The sequence below is a fragment of the Heteronotia binoei genome, chromosome 8 (genome assembly GCF_032191835.1).
Source record: "Heteronotia binoei isolate CCM8104 ecotype False Entrance Well chromosome 8, APGP_CSIRO_Hbin_v1, whole genome shotgun sequence".
Lineage (NCBI taxonomy): Eukaryota > Metazoa > Chordata > Lepidosauria > Squamata > Gekkonidae > Heteronotia > Heteronotia binoei.
In genome coordinates, this window is record NC_083230.1 from 69,022,247 (window position 1) to 69,027,655 (window position 5,409).

The 5,409-nt window shown below is 41.3% G+C and overlaps 1 non-coding gene across 1 annotated transcript; it reads left to right on the forward strand.

Moving 5' to 3' along the window:
- Window positions 1-2,299: 2,299 nt before the first annotated feature.
- On the forward strand, window positions 2,300-2,374 carry TRNAL-GAG (transfer RNA leucine (anticodon GAG)). Its single transcript has one exon. It is a non-coding gene; the product is annotated as a tRNA-Leu (tRNA).
- The last annotated feature ends 3,035 nt before the right edge of the window (window positions 2,375-5,409 follow it).

Consider the following 5,409-nt stretch of genomic DNA (forward strand, 5'->3'; position numbering starts at 1 on the left):
GGTAGAAATTTTAGCACCCGAATTGCAGGTAGTTTTTAACGAAGTCTTGGAAGGAAAGAAAGCCTCGGACTCATGGAAGGAAACAGAAATAATTTTGATATTAAAGCCCCAGAAAGACCCGGAAGAAGTAGGTTCGTATAGGCCCATTAGTTTACTAAATCAAGATTATAAGATCTTTGCTAAGGTTTTAGCAAATAGACTTAAGAGAGTTATCCCATCAATTATAAAAGGGGACCAATACGGTTTCATTGAGGGTAGATCTATTGCTCATCCCATTAGAAATATCTTAAATGTACTGCACCATGGCCAAAAGAAAAAAATAGCTCTGTTAAAGTTGGATGTTTACAAAGCCTTTGATACTCTCTCACATGAATTCGTGTGGCAAATATTAAAGAAGATAGGTTTAGAGGAACGGTTCTTACACGCCATACAGGAAATATACAACAGTGGTAAGGCAAAAGTTAGAGTCAACACTGACCACTCACAAGCGTTTCCAATTCAAGGGGGGGTAAGACAAGGCTGTCCACTATCCCCGCTCATATTTATAATAGCTATAGAACAATTAGCAGAGCGAATTAGGAATGCGGGGAGAATAGAGGGGTATAAGTCAGGTAATGAAGAAATGAAAATTAATTTATTTGCGGATGATATCATAGTAATTATGTCTAACCCCAAAGACGGAGTTAAAGAGATTAAGATAATTTTAGATGATTTTGAAGAGTGTTCAGGGCTAGGAGTGAATATGGCAAAATCAGAAATTTTATACCTTAATGTTAATAGAGAGGAAAAACAGGAAATAAATAGGATTACGAATATAGGAATGGGGGCCAAGAGACTTAAATACCTAGGGATAGTCCTGCAAAAAAATATGGACAAAATGATAAATGAGAACTATGGTAAAATATGGAAGAAAATAGAGAGAGAGATGAATAAATGGAATCATAAAATACTTGGGATATCAACTAGAATAAGATCCCTTAAAATGTTCTTGATACCAAAGTTAATGTATTTATTCCAAACGTTGCCCTTAGGTTTGAGGAAAAATCAAATTGAACAATGGAATAAAGCAATTCAAGTGTGGATTTTTAATAATAAAAACTGTAGGTTTCATAGGAGAATTCTATACAACCATAAATCAGAATTAGGTTGGGGAATCCCAGATTTAAGTAAATATTATGAGGCCTTCCAACTAAGAGCGTTACTAGAACTGAGTGAGGATAAGGTACAGAAGTGGATTAATTTCGAGAATGCAGTTAACAGTGGTATTGGAAGATTTGGTATTTTTTCCACAGTGTCGACAAAAGATCTAAAATTAGCCATAGGGCCCAGAAGAGCATCATTAGAAACCTGGATGAAATGGTACCCACAGTGGCTAGGAAAGGTTTCAAGATGGACCCCCCTAGAAGCTATTGTTAAGGAGGCGCATGCTATAAAATGGTGGGGAAGGCTTAAAAACAAAGGCTATTATAGAGTGGGCGATATGTTTAGGGGTGGTAAACTAAAACCTTTACAGGAAATTACAGAAGATTTAGGTAAGCTGAGGCTTATAGTATCCACATAAGCTTTAGAAACCGTGGGCAAAGTCCACTTCTTAGAGCAGATGTGTGCGAGTGAAAACTCCAGGCACCCTGGCAACCATACTCATGATCATGATGTCCATGTGTATGAAAAGTAGGGGGCTTTTTCTTACAATGGAACCTAGTGAGTGCAGGGACCTCAGTGGGACACAATGCCATAGAGTCCATCCACCTTCATTTTCATTTTCACATTCATTTTCTTCAGGGGATTCTGTTCCCACCTGGAGGTTGGCATCTCTAAAGGGCCTGCTGTTCCAATCCCATTCTACCACCTCATAGAGTGAAAAGGTCTCTGTATGCATGCATGCGTACATATATGATGCCTGCTCACATGGAGAGAATCTACAGAAATATGTCTTGCACACAAATAGAGTTCATGCACGAACATCCCCATACTGTTTTCCTGTGGCTTCCCCTGCTTCTTTGCCCCCACTCTGCTTTTTCTACATTCTTTAAGTACATAAACATCCCATCCCTGGGCTCCTGGCTCCAACTGCTGCTCAGTGGAGCAGTCATCGGTGAACTGAGGCATTGGCATTGCACCCACACTGCAACATCACTTCCAGAGCCGATTCAGAAGTGAAATCACCACATTGGTTCTAAGATTTTTCTGAAACTATGTCGTTTGCCATGGTGCTGGCACAATGCCATTCATCAGGACTCCACTCCCCATATCCCAGAGAGTTGTCAGCACTGGGCTGGCAACCCTATAAAAACATTGGGGAGGGATGGTGGCTCAGTGGTAGAGCATCTGCTTGAGAAGCAGAAGGTCCCAGGTTCAATCCCTGGCATCTCCAAAAAAGGGTCCAGGCAAATAGGTGTGAAAAACCTCAGCTTGAGACCCTGGAGAGCCGCTGCCAGTCTGAGAAGACAATACTGACTTTGATGGACCAAAGGTCTGATTCAGTATAAGGCAGCTTCATACGTTCATATGTTCATTAACATTTCTTAAATAGTGACTTAAAGTCACTATTTAAGGAAAGCAAACTGTCCTGATCCATATCAATTCATGTATACACATTTTCACACTGACTAGGATTATTTCAGAGAAAGGCCCAGCATTCCCTAGGCAGCTATGCAACTTTCATTCTGCATCATGACAAAGAACTACTCTGATTGACTTCAACACATAAGCTGCAGAGCTAGCTTGTTTACCAAGGCATAGCCTTCCCTTTTGACCTGGTAATTGAGTTATGCAGGAAGTCTGGAAAGGCAGCAATACAGAAAAATGACAAGCTGAATGGGACAGACTGCACAGGAACAAGGCTGCTCAACATGGTGTCCAATTCAAATTTAAAATAAGAACTGAAACAGTCCACTCAGACCAATAATCACAGGGGGCTGACAAGGATGATGCCCTACCCCAAATGTGTCCTGCCCCACCAAACAGCTTTGGAAAGCATCCCCTCACCAGTTGTACCAAGGGTGAGGCATTCCACCCTGGAGTGCAATATTAGAAGAGGTGGGCTCCAGGAATACCCGGCACCAGCAAGGGCAGTAAAAGAACATACAGCTGCTGGCCACAACAGAGCTCAAACAGAATGTAGCCAATGTTCGTATGCGAGCAAACACATGCATACTGACCAATATTTTCTCTAAACTACAGAGTCTTGTGAACAAAAATTCTACTTTGTGAGCTACTGGGATTAAAGTTGTGAGCTACTGCATAAATTAGTGTGCTCTGGGGTCATCCTTCCTGGGCTAAGACAAAAATGTGTAAGCTGGAGGCTAATAATCTGTGAGCTAGCTCATGCTAACTCATAGTTAGAGGGAAGTAGGAGTCAAATTGCACCTTTAAGACCAACACAATTTTATTCAGAATATAAGCTTTCATATGCATGCATACTTCTTCAGACGAGGGGACAGTGGGCTGAAATATATGTAGTTGGTGGGTTAAGAGTGCAAACTCATACAAAGGATCAAATGGCAAAATAGTGTAATAAATTACAAGACCATTTGGTCTGGATAACAATAAAAGGTAATAAAAGATGCCTGTTAATTGCTGTTGCTGAAAGTCTAGGTAAAACAAAAGGACATGTATTTCCTAGTTCTTATCCACCTAATTTACTTTTTAACATCATTGACACTGATGCTGACCAAGGCATTTTTGCACCTCAAGACAACCTTGGTGCTGCCACCCAGCACTGAGCTCTCCAAGCTGGACTTGCTGCATTTGGCCTCCAGCTACATTGCTCACCTCCAGTAGCTGCTACAGGAAGACTGCAAAAAGAAGAACTACGTTCAATAGGAGAGTAACTCACATATAAACACGAAGTTTGATCATAAGTTTAAATGCCAATTACATTTCTCATGAAGGTTGCAGCATCCAATTAGCAGCAAGAAAAGCAGGTATAGGACTGCTACCCACTCTCATATGTTCAGAGAATTTGTAAGAAGGACTTTTTTTCTGTCTTTCCCACACACATGTCCTTCCATTTGTTAAATTCAATAGGATTGAAAGCTAATGAAGGACCAGTCAAGAGAAAGTTTGTAATATAGCACTTACATTAATTTAATGTAATTCTGCAGTAAGTAGTTTTTTCATATAATATTGGCATCTGAGAAGTAAATCCTGGGCGTTCCAGTTTAAGCCTTCAGGGATTACTGTCCTTATGCAAGCAGTGCTATACATTCATGCTACAGCCCATACATTTTAAGAAAGCAAAAAGAGCAAGCAAACTGTCCAGGCCAGTCCTGTAGCCAGGATTTTTTTTATAGAGGGATTTTATTTTGTCAAGGTGGCACAGTGGAGAGCAGCCTGGTTAACCTCAACTGTCTCCCACTCCAAGCTAGTTCTATGCAACCTCTCCCCAGCCCTCTTGTGGCATCCTTTTCCCCACCCCAACAAGCTCCTCCCCGCAACCCCCACTCTGTCTTCCCTGCCTCCTATCTTCTCTGCCCATCTGAGCTCTTCCACTCACCACAGAGCAGTATCCCAGGATCACAACCTTCTGGTAGTGGACCAGCAGCATGGTACAAACCTAACCAAAAAGCAGCATCTACTTTACCTTCCTTCATTTTTTTTAACCTGATCAGTGTGCCAAGGCTTGAATTTTCCCTTGCATGCCATAGTCCATTGTTTTACATTCGGTGAGGATGCAAGGCACATTTGTGAGGGGACTTCACCCTTGTCAGCACCCCTCCCTAGGTTGGAGGAAGTTGGCAGCAAGCAGTGCGAGTTCCTTCCACTACTTCCATCTCCCAATCCATAGCTTAGACATTTGTTTATGAATGTTCCTTCTTGCATATTCACAAGCGATCAGTTTCACAAACTCCTTCAAAGTGCTTCTTTTAACTGATACATCTCATCTCTCCCATCCCCTAGACCACTGGGCCTATCTGTTGTTCCTGTATCAACAATCAAGAAGGCTCTAAAGAATCACAGAAAACAGAAATGCTTTCAAAACCCACTCCCTCCCCACAAAACCTTCCCTGTATAAAATCTCAGAGGCTTGAGCAAGGTGATTTGCTCCCCCCACAACCACCACACACATCCTTTAATTAACTGACTGTCAGCTATTCTGGACACACAGACTCTTCATCAGGCCATCTGGAGCAGAAAGACTTTCTTTTCTGGTTAATTTACAAAAGTGTAATTTATACATTCCTACATTTCATGCCCCTGAGTGTGTACAAACTTTGTCTGTGGGTGGCTTGGTTTGGCTGCTCTTTTATGATCATAATAGCTGACCAACAGCTTTACTATTAAGATATGGTGATTCTAAAAAGACTCCATCCACTGCCCCATACACTGATGTTAAGTTGATTTGGTATATAATCTTAATTAAAGCTTGTATTCTTGATAAACACATACTGAGTTTCAGTTTAGACT